Raw genomic sequence first — 14391 nt, 5'->3', positions numbered from 1 at the left:
AAGGAGACTAGAGCTGGCAAAAGGAACATTTCTCGCTAAGAGAAGTCTGTTAGTATCAGACATAGGCTTTAATTTGAGGAAGAAGTTTCTAAGAATGTATACTTGGAGCACAGCATTGTATGGTAGTGAATCATGGAATGTGGGAAAACCGGAACTGAAGAGAATCGAATCATTTGAGGTGTGGTGCTACGGAACAGACGAATGTTGAAAATTGGGTGGACTGATAAGGAAAGGACTGAGGAGGTTCTGCGCAGAATCGGAGAGGAAACGAGTATGTAGAAATTACTGACAAGAAGAAGGAACAGGATGATAGACATTTGCTGAGACATCAGGGAATGACTTTCATGGTACTAGAGGGAGCTGTATAGAGGGTAAAAACTATAAAGGAAAAAAAAAAAAAACATCGCAATGCATCGAGCAAATAATTGAGGAAGTAGGTTCAAGTGCTGCTCTCAGAAGAAGAGGTTGACACAGGAAAAAAAAAAAAAAAAAAAAAAAAAAAAGAGTGGCCAAGTCGACTGTTGCGATTATGAAAGGGAAACGCGAAGAACCAACCCCAGATAAACCAAGATGAGGAAGACGTCATGTAATGATGGACAGTGCACAGGGAGTCAGAAGAATGAGCTATAGTGCTGGAGTGGCTCCTCATAAACCACACGTTTCTCTACTCGGTGCTAAGTGACGTTTTAAATGGTGTAAAGAGGGAAGCCACTGGGATACCTGGAAACGCTACGTACCCTGTGGCAATCCGATTGAAGAGTCTGGGTTCGGCGAATGCAAGGCAACAAGTGTAATTCCAGCACTGAAATGGAGAGGAAATGACGCTATGGTATGGTGGTGTTCTCCGTGAGTAGGATATGACCGCCTTATTATGACCACGAGAACGCTAAATACGGAAGAATATGAACAAATTTTGCAGCATTTTGTACTGCCTGCAGTAGAGGAGTATGTCAACTATATTTTTGTTTCTCTGATGATGAAGGAATAGATATAATTTCTCGACTAGAAAAGAGAGCCATTAGTAGAGCCCAAAGACAGAACTGATAGGAAAGCATGGCCTTTTGCTTTCTAGGAGACATTTTCCACTGGCTACTGGGGCGATTGTGATGTGATACTCTTTAGGCTAGCACAATCTTACTGCCACATCATAGTACTGTTAACTAGTGATTAACAAACCTTTGAAACTCGTTGATGTTCTTATATGCAGTAATTAATGTCGCGTTGAATTCATTCTTCAAGAACTTTCAGTTCGCTCCCAAGAACTGAGGAAATGTCAAACATTTGTGAATGATTTATCCTGTCAACAAGCAATATAACAGCGGAAAATATTAGAAATAGATTTTAGCAGATGTACACAGAATTCTCGAACAAAACAGATCTACTGATACCAGATATTAATACGGAAATAAGGCAAAAGTTCTTGAATGTATGCTTTGGAGTACTGCATTGTATGGATGTGAAATGCGAGCCATTGAAAATCTGGTGGAAAAGAGGTGGAAACATTTGAAACATAGTTCTGACATACAATGCTAAGAAGAAGTAAACAGTTAAAGTACGACAGCAAAAATGTACTAAAAAGAATGCATTAGGAAGGCGACCATGCATAACTCTCTCCACAAGAAGGAACAGGCTATGGAACAGGGAATTGTAGTGGTACATCCTCCTATAGCATTACTTTTCCTCAACAATAGCTGTCGATACCACTGCTATTTTTCGAATTTTGGACAGGTCAAAATTATTTCAGTTGCTTTTCTGAAAACTTCCACATAATTTTATACGCACTATGTTATAGTTCTAGTTAAAATTTATGAAAAGGAATGACTTTATTTTCGATGTCATAATCGATAAGTACTATTTCTGAATGTACAGTGAAAATTAATTTTTTAGATACATTTGAAACTACGAATTATTTCGCACACTTAAAATTTAAATTTTTACTTACGAAATTTAGTGCTGTGTTTATTTCTGGATTCATTTATGAAGTACCGAGCGAGGTGGCGCAGTGGTTAGCATACTTGACTTGCATTCGGGAGGACGACCGTTCAATCCCGCGTCCGGCCATCCTGATTTAGGTTTTCCGTGATTTCCCTAAATCGCTCCAGGCAAATGCCGGGATGGTTCCTTTGAAAGGGCACGGCCGACTTCCTTCCCCGTCCTTCCCTGATCCGATGAGACCGATGACCTCTCTGTTTGGTCTCTTCCCCCAAACAACCCAATCCAATCGATTGATGAAATAATAATTGAAACTAATAGAAATTAATTTGCCAAGAAAAATTGGAAACCCTTTGGAATATTGTTATTTCCGCTGAGTGAGACAGTAGTAAGCATGCGTCTGATGTCATCGGACGTATTTTTTTATTTTGTGAAAAATCAAAAGACTGTATGATATACTAAAATGTGACAAAATACATTAACGTAACAGCAAAAATTTTACAACAATCTTCAAATTTAATTAGATCCAAGAGGACCTGAAATTTGAGAATTTCTGCTTCAACTATTAGACCTCCAGACAAGAAGAATTGGACACAACTCTGTGCGGAAAGATAAGTAAACTAGAAAGTTTGTTGTAATCTTCGCTCCTCGCAAATATTCATAAAAGACTAATGTGGACAATAGCTGCAAGTAGGAAGGAGGGGTTAGATTACAAACAACAGGATTCAGAAACAGTTACGTTGGCCCTGAAAGGAACAGGTGGTGAAATTCAACAATACACACACAAGATACTATATAGAATACAGGGTATTTTAGTTACATAGAGATGAAAAGGTAGGGAAAAATGAAGCAAACTGAGGACATCATACCTGTCGAACAATAAATGACTTAAAAGAAAAATTTCCTGTTATCATATTATAGTGTGATGGTTTTGATGGTTTTATTGTTAATCTACCACCTGTTTAATTATGTTTTTGATGGTTTTCCTTAATAAGGAGAATGGAGAGTTGTACATGAAGGTCCACGCGGGATTGGTTCTCCTATCGTCAGTCGGCAGTGTTACCCGCTTGTGACTGTAGAGCTGGCGAAATTTCGGGCCCAAATCCAAAAGTCTTTTACGCTAAAAACTCGTTTCGTTTTTTGCGCTGCACCCGCCCCTCCAGACTACAACTTGCGCAGGTGCGCCGTAATTATTAAACGACTTTCCGCAGGAGTGTGGCGAACTAAGCACATTCACGTTCCGAATCGTTCTCAGGGGCGGCGGAAGGGTCTGCGGAAACTTTTGGTGGTCGTTTATACAAAATTAATAACCTCTGGGAGAGGAGAAATGCTGTTCATTTTTGAGGCAGCTGGTCTGTTAAACAAGTGTTGTAACCTGAGACCAGTCACTATTTGAAAAGTTGCCGTAGCGCCGTTCGCTGAAAGTAGAAAGAGTTTATTGTTGATCTACGGTTGATACAAATTCTCACTACTGATGGAAAAGCTATTTTTGCACGGTGTTAATTTCGATCTGCCTTCAGTCACTGAAAGTTTTGTTAATTTTTTAAATAGAAGACGATTTTGCGTCTAAACGACTCACTTTTTATAGTGTTATTAAAACTGCTGCACTGTCTCGTACACCTTGTTGTATATGCCCTTGCTGAAAACATCAAGTCAGCTACATTATTTTTCAGTTGCTTAGCGAGTCTTTCCAACAACTGAAATTCTCCTACATATTGGCAACTACAGTAGTAATAGATTCACTAGTTTGAAGGGAAAGTGATGCTCTTGAATGCTTTTCGTTTATACTTGCGAATAATACGAAGCTAATGCGGTGTGTGTGATTTTAGGTACGTAAAATCAGTGCAAGTGAAAAATAACCAAAGCTGCAGCTTTCACTTTTATTTACTTCATGAACAATTTCGGGTCGGGATCTATTTCCAAATCCCGCTGACAAGCAAAATCAAATTTCCCAAAATACAAGACGTATGTCAAGACAACAAACATATACGTACAACAAAGTGCTAATGAACAGTTACAGAGCATACAGATTCCAGCACGCTGGAAGTTCGTAGGTAAAAACAGTTTCTGAATACACTTTACATACATTGTTTGCCGGGACATCATGTGTACCTGTCAGTCATGATTTCTAAATTATATATCAAGTTTCATTCATTAAAAATCTAATGAGTCAGGTCAGAAGAGAAATCATTAACAAGAAATGACAGAATAATGTCATTTTTACTCACGAAGTAGTATGAATATTGTAACTCTTCCGGCTTTGCCGGCGAGATCTTGACATGTGTGATAATCGGGTCCACTGCCGGATGTTTGTGTCGCTCTGGCACAATATTTCGGCCACGTAACTCGTTGCCTCCTTCAGGTGCTACCTGAGACTGCCGTATTGGACGCTGACTCTAACGCTGCACAGGCGAGGGTGGACCTGGACGTGATTAGGAAGTTCTAGCGCTGGTGCGCTTCGCCTTCCTCGTGCCCGTGTGGCGAGTTGGGTCGTGGCGGTATGGAATGGCATGACGGCGTGCATATGCATTTTTTTGATCTTAGGAAAGAGGAAAGGATAGTCAGAGGAGACAGTATGAGAAGAGGAAAAGGAACGGCGTAAGTGGCTGGCCGGTGGGTGTCGACAATGAGTCCGTCTCGTGATGACCTCTCGAGGTTGCGCTACTGGAGTTGGGAAAGTTGGCGTTTTTGGCGTGCGATGTCTTCCCTGGCTGCCCTGGCCTCGGCGTCTTCCTGCTTCCGTCCAGGCGGCCGCGACGGGGGACAGTATGTCCCAGTCGCTGGGTTTGAATACGGGGTGGGAGTTGATGAGGGCGAGCTCCTTCTGGGTGACCACCTCCTCCCAGAAGCCACGCCAGTCGCCGAAGCGATGCCGGCGGTGGGGGAACGGAGGCTTAGGCTGGTCGGTGGCGGGGGGGGGGGGGGGGGGCGGGGGGTGAAGGGGCACGGGATGTCCATGATGGCCCATGACGCATCCTGCAGCGCCGCCGAAATCGTATTGAGGGCGGGCTGCAGGTCACGCACTCCTGGGAGTTGTAGGCACCGTCTCACCTTCCGTGGTGGCTTCTCAGCGTGAGAGGAGCCGGACGGTGCAGAGCTGCAGGGGGCGAGGCGGCGGTTGTCTGCGTGGTGGCGTCGACCCCCACCGGCCGACTCACAGGGGAGGCGGCGGCAGGAACCGGCGGCGTCTTCGTGAGAGCTCGCAGCTCGTCACGCAGCTGCTGGAGCTGGCGATGAACAGCTACTAACTCCTCCGGTAGTGCGGCCCTTTCGGTCGCAAAGGCGGATTAGAAGCCGGCCACAGCTTGGTCAGTGGCGGCTTCGAGGCGGCGCGGCTTGCAGCCCTCGCCAGTGCGTGGGGGGTGGGGGGGGGCGGGGTAGCCGACTTGGCGGCAGACGCCACTGGGCGTGGAGCGGCGGTGTGGCGGCGAGCTACCGTATGGTAGCTGCAACTGCGTGAGTTAGCAGCGTGTGAATCGCCGCAGTTCACGCACTTGCTGGCGGCACCACGTGGTTTGGGGCCGTTGCGCGTGTCGTGCGCTGCCACGCACTTCAGACACGCTACAGCGTTCTTGCAAGCACGAGCCATGTGCCCCATCTGCTGGCAATTGTAGCACTGGATGCCGTATTGGAGGATCTTGTCCAGTATTTATGCCCAGAGGGCGCTGGGTGTTGTCTTTGCTGTCCGCGCCCGCCTGGCGCTGCCTGCAGTGTGTTTTCTCTTCCCCGGTGCTCTCTCGGACGTCCGCGCCCGACTTGGTCGCCATCTGTTGCAGCTGTCTGAGGACCGTCCGATGTTGGGCGTTCCGTTCGCGGTCCGCCCCCGCCTGGTGCTGCTCCTCAGATTTTGGCCCTGCCCTGGCGATCCCACGGACGTCCGCTCCCGGCTCGTCCACCAAGCAGAGCCACGCGGGAGCGGACGGCAGAGAGAGCACCCAGCGCCCTCTGGGCATAAATACTGGACAAGATCCTCAAATACGGCAGTCTCAGGTAGCACCTGAAGAAGGCAACGAGTTACGTGGCCGAAATATTGTACCAGAGCGACACAAACATCCGGCAGTAGACCCGATTATTCCACATGTCAGTATGAATATTATTCTCCTAGACATAGTTAAAAAAATTACAGAATTTGTTACTAATTTCACTGAAATGCAAGGAAAAGTCAATAAAATTATTTAAGGTAATAGCCGGGAACCAATAACCATAACGTCCTAGCAATTAGAATAGATTTTAGGAAGCTAACATTCATTTTAATCCTTCTGAGATAAACTCAGTCAAGCGGTGATTTCACAAAGACATAGTACTACATTGGTGAATTCAAAATGGCTAATACTTTAGTTTCAAAGACAGTTACAGGAACCATAGTTCATTCATACACATACGTCCTAATGATGAGGTATGTGCAACTTCCATGTTATTAACGTAATTTTTGTTTAGTAGTAACTGCAAGATGACGATTTGCAAACGACTCAACGTAACAGAAAACAATTATTTACTTCAGCAACAGGAGCACCTATGTAATAGTTTTGCACTAAATAAATTAAAAATTACACATAATAGAAGAAGTTTTCCTAGATTAATTTCAAATTTTTCTTTCAGTATGTGTCAGGTATTTAATTTCAATGAATCAGTGATCAAAATCTTAGGTTGCATCCCCTAGGTATGCAGTAGTTTATAGAGTCAGATATTTACACAATAGTATCACATCATATCTTTTACCTCAATCAGAATTGTTGTAAAGAATTCGTGAGATGCTGAAAGAAGTAGAGGCACCATAATTGGACCAGAAGGAAAAGTGACTTTTAGCACTCCATGTTAAAGTACACTTAGATCACAAATTGCCTTCTCAGTACAGAAGTCGTTAAGAAAGCCAAACTGAGCTCTTATTCGAACGTTATTCTCAGAAGGATGGTACACTACTCGTTGTAATCTATCTCCTCAAGTATTTTTCAGAACTCAGGAAGGAGGGCAATCGATCTACAAATGGAGGTCAGTTACTTCTCTCAAATTTTGTGTCGGAATTACTGCTTCAACTTCATTCTTTCGTGAAAAACGCCTTGACTCGTCGATTGTTTACGAAGATACGTCAAAGATGACGCTATAAGCCAGAACAAGATTTTTGTATTGTGGTTATGATACCAGGATAGATAGAAGAGGTAATACTCCTTAATAGGCTGATAATTTTTGTGATCTCTGTAACAGATTATCTGGCAAAACTGATGTCTGGAGGTAGGGTTTGCATTGCCTATCTAAAGCAGTTTGCTGGAGCTTCTTTCGTTCCGTCACTTTATCTCTGTTTTCGGGTACATTTAGGGAGAATTCATTAAATTTAGTAGACAATGATTTGACTCTCCTTATCTATCTAAAATTATACTGTTCAGTGTCTAACAGCATAGTCGACCTCCCAGTATCCAGTGGTTCCTTCCAAGTGTCGCGTTCATGCCGCTAGAGGGTGGATGGAGCAGGTCACGTGATGGACACAACAGCCACCACGATTGTGCTGCTGTGGGCAGGTTTAGGTAGCAGTCGGAGTGAGTTGGAGCCACTGGAATGGGCAATATCTCACAGAAATCAGTACTGTGTCTTTGGTGCTTGGAGAATGGAGAGTGAATTGCAGTTAGCTACACCAGTTAGAACCACCAACATCTCCCAGAAGGCAGTTTTGTATGCATGGTCGGTGCCTCTGCAAATAGTTGCCAATCAAAACTGGGTAAAGAGGGCTGTGACAAAGGTGAATGGTGGTAGCTCGGGCTGTGCTTGGTGACGGGCAGCGAATGGCACGCAGCTGGAACCACTGGAAGGAGCTTATAACGTGTAGGCTTTTACGGCAGGCGTCTTCATTAAGAAAAACTTACGGGCTAAGAAACCCTAGCCAGATGGTAGAAATTCTTCCTCCTGACGTTTCGTTGCCAACTGCGGGCAGCATCTTCCGAGGTGTATATCTCGTTTGTCTAGATAGTCGTTCCCCAGAGCGCTGAGATGCAACTTAGGATTCACAGGGGCTGCGCTGCAGTTTCGCCCACGGTGTAGAATTTGGGAAATAGCTGTCTGGGTCTCAGGAAATCCTTCCTGGTCGCCCCCGAGGTTCATCTCCCCACTGCTTTCAGGAAGTTGTTGTAGGTGGATGATATGCCGTGGTGTGTCTCGTTATCGTGACGTATGGTCTCCTCATTGTTCTAGTACACATTGTTTCATTTCCAAATGCGTTCCTGTCTTTGTCTGTAACGTCTCGGCTAACGGCACATTCCCAGACGAAGTGATCCAAGGGGCCTATTGATCCACGTTCACAAGTGTCTGTGGTGTGCTGTAGTACTTTTAGTAAGCAGCTGGGAAACGGACCAGGACTGGTAGCTAGTGTGTAAGTCTATTAGTCGGAAGGAAGTATGTCTTTCTGGTTCTGTCTTTTGTTTTAGGAAGGAACTAGTAAGTTCTCCTCCCTGTTTCTGCCCTGTCCCAGAATTCTTGTCATTCTCTAGCAACGTATGCCTTTATTTCCTTATTCGATACAGCTTTGTGCCCAGTATCTTCTTTACCTTTTAATATTCGTGCTTTTTTGAGACATTATTTTGCACCACTCTATCTTGCTGCTAGGTCTAATGGTAGCAGTCCTAATATTACCAGCAACTCCTACGTAGGTGTTATTCTCTACGCGGCTGTCAGGCGCAGGGGTATACGTCTCCGTGCTCGCGGGAGGGCTGTTCTATCCTTACCTCACTGACTGTAAGAGCCCAAAAGCTTGAATCGTAGCCCACGATAGCAAGAAATATTGAGTTGTTGTACGTTCGTTTTGCACTATGGCAATTGGTAACGTCTTTGGCCAATTGTTACTGTTTTATTGAGGATTTTAATGCCTCTCACGCAGTCGGATGCTACACTACTGGCCATTATAATTGCTACACCACGAAGATGATGTGCTACAGACGCGAAATTTAACCGACAGGAAGAGGATGCTGTGATATCCAAATGATTAGCTATTCAGAGCATTCAAACAATGTTGGCGCCGGTGGCGACACCTACAACGAGCTGACATGGGGAAAGTTTCCAACCGATTTCTCATACACAAACAGCAATTGACGGTGTTGCCTGGTGAAACGTTGCTGTGATGCCTCGTGTAAGGAGGGAAATGCGTACCAACACGTTTCCGACTTTGATAAAGGCCGGATTGTAGCCTATGGCGATTGCGGTTTATCGTATCGCGACATTGCTGCTCGCGTTGGTCGAGATCCAATGACTGTTAGCAGAATATGGAATCGGTGGGTTCAGGAGAGTAATACGGAACGCTGTGCTGGATCCAAACGGCCTCGTATCACTAGCAATCGAGATGACAGGCATCTTATACTCATGGCTGTAACGGATCGTGCAGCCACGTCTCGATACCTGAGTCAACGGATGGGGACGTTTGCAAGGCAACAACCATCTGCGCGAACAGTTCGACGACGTTTGCAGCAGCATGGACTGTTAGCTCGGAGACCATGGCTGCGGTTATCCTTGACGCTGCATCACAGACAGGAGCGCAAGCGATGGTGTACTCAACGACGAACCTGGTTGCACGAATGGTAAAACGTAATTTTTTCTGATGAATTCAGGTTCTGTTTACAGCACCATGATGGTCGCCTCCGTATTTGGCGACATCGCAGTGTACGCACATTGGAAGCGTGTATTCCTCATCTCCATACTGGCGTATAACCCGGCGTGATGGTATGGTGTGCCATTGGTTACACGTCTCGGTCACCTCTTGTTCGCATTGACGGTACTTTGAACAGTGGACGTTATATTTCAGATGTTTTACTACCCGTGGCTCTACCCTTCTTTAGCTCCCTGCAAAACCCTACATTTCAGCAGGATAATGCACGACCGCATGTTGTAGGTCCTGTACGGGCCTTTCTGGATATAGAAAATGCTCGACTGCTGCCCTGTACAGCACTTTCTCATTATCTCTCACCAATTGAACAAATCTGGTCAATGGTGGTCGAACAACTGGCTCGTCACAATACGCCACTCACTACTCTTGATGAACTGTGGTATCGTGTTGAAGCTGCATGGGCAGCTGTACCTGTACACGGCATACAAGCTCTGTCTGACTCTAATGCCCAGGCGTATCAAGGCCGTTAATACGGCCAGAGTTGGTTGTTTCGGATACTGATTTCTCAGGATCTATGCACCCAAATTGCGTGAAAATGTAATCACATGTCAGTTCTAGTATAATATATTTGTCCAACGATTGCCCGTTTATCTTCTGCATTTCTTCTTGTTGCAGGAATTGTAATGGCCAGTAGTGTATTAATCATTATGCCTATAACATACTTGTCGTCTGAAGTGTTCACAGTATTCATTGGGTGATTTATCGCATCCTCGGTGGATGTCCCTTTCCTGAAATCGTACTGCACGGAGCTCATGCCTAGTAACTGTCTGTTGTCCCTTAGGCAGCCGGCACAGGACCATTCCCTGGACTTGGCTAGAGCATTTATTTAACAAATCGGCCTGTAGGATTTCGGTTCTCGGGTCTTTTCCTTGCCCTCGGTTTTGGTAAAGTGATGCTCTAGATTTTCCAAAAGTTTGACTACCCGAGGCTGCAAAAGACATTCGTTTAATAACACTGCTATATATGGTACAAAACTGTTAATCACATGCTGACTGTACTGAAAATATTGATTAGTTGCGTGAAATTTTCCTACGGCGGACAATATTTCTATTGTCACCGCGTTTTCGTCACACGGTTGTTATATCTTTGCACTGTTATATCTTTATCTGCCAACGCAAACGCAGCCACTTGGAGATGACCTGGTGTTATGATCTGGGCTGTAACCGGCATGTGGGGTAATGCCCCGTTTCTGGAATATGGCTCCTGTACACTTAGTATGTGTACGTCCTACACGTCTGACACTTTCACGAGTTCCTGCATCACCATGGCTCTGCGCATCGCATTGGTCTGCCCGATTTTAATCATTTGTCTCTGTTCCACCGTCGTTAGCGTGCGATTCGACTATACGTGAAAGCTACGAGAACCTAGTGAGCATATAGGAATGGGCCCAATCTAATCTGTAATCATATACAATTCTGCCACATGTCATGACTAACTGCCTGTGCAAATGCTCACTACGAGGTGTCTTGTGCTTCTTGTTTAAGACTTCAAATAAAATCTGCAGTTCCTTTGAATTTGTAGGAATGTTGTTTACACTGGGCTGAATATTATTAACTTCCTCCATAAAGGAAAGGTTATTGTACAGCCGTTTGGGTGGCTGCGCTTAACTTGGTTCTTATTGCTATGGTTAGAACATGCAAATCCTCCATCTTAGCTAGCCTCATTGCGTTTTCAAACATTTAGTAAGCAGGCCGCGGGTCCGGCCATAAACTTCTTCCATTTCTCATGTCGTGTCCATAACTGTTTTCATTCTTTTCGTAATTTCCGTTGCCATTTGTAGCTTCTATGATCAGTGTAGTTTCATAATCTTCCTCTATTATTTTGCATGCTATTGTACCCCACTACTTTTTGCGTGATGCCACACCCCACACTTTCAACTTTTTCTGAATTTGAAAGTACGAATATGTCCTTCTTTAAGTCTTTCTTGTCTAAAGGTAGACATGCTGCCAATTCGTTATTTCTCTTTCTCCTTAGCCACTTTCAGAGAATTCACTCCTGCTTTCCATTATTCTTACTAATGGCATTTTTATTGTCTATCGCGTTATCGCCTTGTCTATGCTGTTAGTCACGTTTTCGGCTTTTGTCACTATGTGTGTTCTCATTCTGCCCTTCACTTTGGCCCAGAATATTTTGGCTCTTTCTGCATCTCGCTCTCGTTTCCATTTCTCATAGAGATGGAAGGTAACTTTATAATTCGTTTGATCACTGGGCTGGGGTTTGATAGTTCTCTTCCTGAACAGTGTTTCATCTTCTTCGACTGTGGACCTGACACTTGCTGCTTTTGTATTTATTCTACGCTTTCCTGTGAAGCTCGCCAGCAGATTACACAAGGCTCAGAATGCATATATGGTTCTTTGAATTTCCCGCTCCAAGAACATTTGGTAAGTCGCACTCTTTTTACTTCTTGGCTGCATTTATTCCTTTTCTCACTTGGAATGCATACTGGAGCTCGTTTGGTATTGTTACTGTTCTTTTTTGGATGGTCAAACTCTTCACAGTGAGAAGATGTCGGTTTGTTTTCCTTAAGTACTTTGCAATGCGCCCATGGTTGTGGCAGTTACAGTATTTGGCAACTACAACACGTAGTACTTCACCGTGGTTCATCGAAACGCAATGTATATTCTTGTCTGTGTAACCAGTTGTGCTCTGACATTTGGATTTATCTCCAGCACGTAATTTACTGTCACCTTGACCTGTGGGTCTGTTTTAAACTTGATTTACGTTTACTCTAAGAATTGCTTGCTATTTGTCTCTCCCTCCAAGGTCTCTTCGTATAGTGACTCAGTTAAATCACATTCTGTCATGGCAGCTGGGACGCCACGCGCTTCCTAGGTGGCTGGCATATCATTTCTTTATTTAGCTCCGAATTTTATTTCAGCTTACTGATTTCCTCTTCCGTTTCTATCTCAGTTATGACATCATTGTTTGCTGTCTTCCTTGAGTCTCATTTTTGCTTCCTCCAGATCGATTAGCTCTGTCAGAGGTGCCTGTGTTTCCTTTACGTCTTCCTTGTCCCAGGATTTGATGAATACTGTGTTATCTTGCTTGGCTTGTGTGGTCTCCACCTTTGACTTTGTGACGACCGTCTGAACGAATTAGCAGTGGCTGCCACACTACTAAACGAACGGACCGTCTTGTTTCCTGTTTTCTTCACTAAGCCTGGCATTTTCCTTTTCTTCCACACCCAAGGGCCAAATAAACTGGTACATCTGCCTAATATCGTGTAAGGCCCCTGCAAGCACGCTAATGGACTCCACTAATCTCTGAAGTAGTGCCGGAGGGAAATGACACCATGAATCCTGCAGGGTTGTTCATAAATCCATAAGAGTACGAGGGGGTTAAGTTTTCTTCTGAACAGCACGTTGCATTGCATCCCAGAAATGTTGAATAATATTCATGTCTGGGTAGTTTGGTTGATAGTGGAAGTGCTTAAACTCAGGAGAGTTTTCCTGGAGCCATTCTGTAGAAATTCTGGACGTGTGGGGAGTCACATTGTCCTACTGGAATGGTCCAAGTTCGTCGGAATGCACAATGGACATGAATGGATGCAGGTGATCAAATAGGATGCTTATGTATGTATCACATATCATAGTCGGATCTAGACGTATAGGGGGTCCCATATCTCTCCAATTGCACACGCTCCTCACCATTACAGAGACTGCATCAGTTTGAACAGTCGCCTGCTGACATGCATGATCCATGGATCCGTGAGGTTGTCTCCATACCCGTACACTTCCATCCGCTCGATACAATTTGAAACGAGACTCGTCCGACCAAGCAACATATTTCCAGTCATCAACAGTCTATGTCTGTGTTGGCGGGCCCAGGCCATGAGTAAAGCTTTGCGTCTTGCAGTCAGCAATGGTACACGAGTGGGCCTTCGAATCAGAAAGCCCATATCGATGATGTTTCGTCAAATGGCTTGCACGCTGACACTTGTTGATGGCCCAGCATTGCATTCTGCTGCAATTTGCGGAAGAGCTGCACTTCTGTCACGTTGAAAGATTCTCTTCGGTCGTCGTTGGTTCCGTTCTTAGAGGATCTTTTTCCTGCTTCAGCGACGTCGGAGATCTGATGTTTTACCGGATTCTTGATATTCATGGTGCACTCGTGAAATGGTCGTACGGGAAAATCCCCACTTCCAGCGTGAAATTTTCACTCTGCAGCGGGGTGTGCGCTCGTTTTGAAACTTCCTGGCAGATTAAAATTGTGTGCCGGACCGAGACTCGAACTCGGAACCTTTGCCTTTCGCGGGCAAATGCTCTACCAACTGAGCTACCCAAGCACGACTCACGACCCGTCCTCACAATATTACTTGCGCCAGTACCTCGCCTCGTATTGTGAGGACGGGTCGTGAGTCGTGCTTGGGTAGCTCAGTTGGTAGAGCATTTGCCCGCGAAAGGCAAAGGTCCCGAGTTCGAGTCTCGGTCCGGCACACAGTTTTAATCTGCCAGGAAGTTTCAAATCCCCACTTCATCGCTACCTCGTAGATGCTGTGTCCCATCGCTCGTGCGCCGACTATAAAACCACGTTCAAACTCACTTAAATCTTGATAACCTCCCACAATAGCAGCAGTAACCTATCTAACAACTGCGCCAACAACAAGTATGGGACCCTTCGACGTCCACACCAACATGGTGACCAAACCAAGAGTTCTACTATCACCTCCATATAACATGTTAGTTTTCAAATCGTGAGTCACAGGAAGCGGGCTGTAACGTTGTCCATGCGTCTGAGTAGGATTACTCATTGACATGGCCCATCAGACGACAGAAAGTGTACGAAAGCGATCGAAGGATAGCGGTTTGTAAGGGCAG

General features: G+C 44.9%; 1 non-coding gene across 1 annotated transcript; it reads left to right on the top strand.

The window, feature by feature from the left end:
- The first annotated feature begins 13935 nt into the window (after positions 1 to 13935).
- On the top strand, positions 13936 to 14010 carry Trnas-cga. Its single transcript has one exon. It is a non-coding gene; the product is annotated as a tRNA-Ser (tRNA).
- Positions 14011 to 14391: the final 381 nt, after the last annotated feature.

The sequence above is a fragment of the Schistocerca americana genome, chromosome 3 (genome assembly GCF_021461395.2).
Source record: "Schistocerca americana isolate TAMUIC-IGC-003095 chromosome 3, iqSchAmer2.1, whole genome shotgun sequence".
NCBI lineage: Eukaryota > Metazoa > Arthropoda > Insecta > Orthoptera > Acrididae > Schistocerca > Schistocerca americana.
The sequence above is the reverse complement of the archived record's forward strand: the minus strand, read 5'-3'. Positions and strand labels throughout refer to the sequence as shown.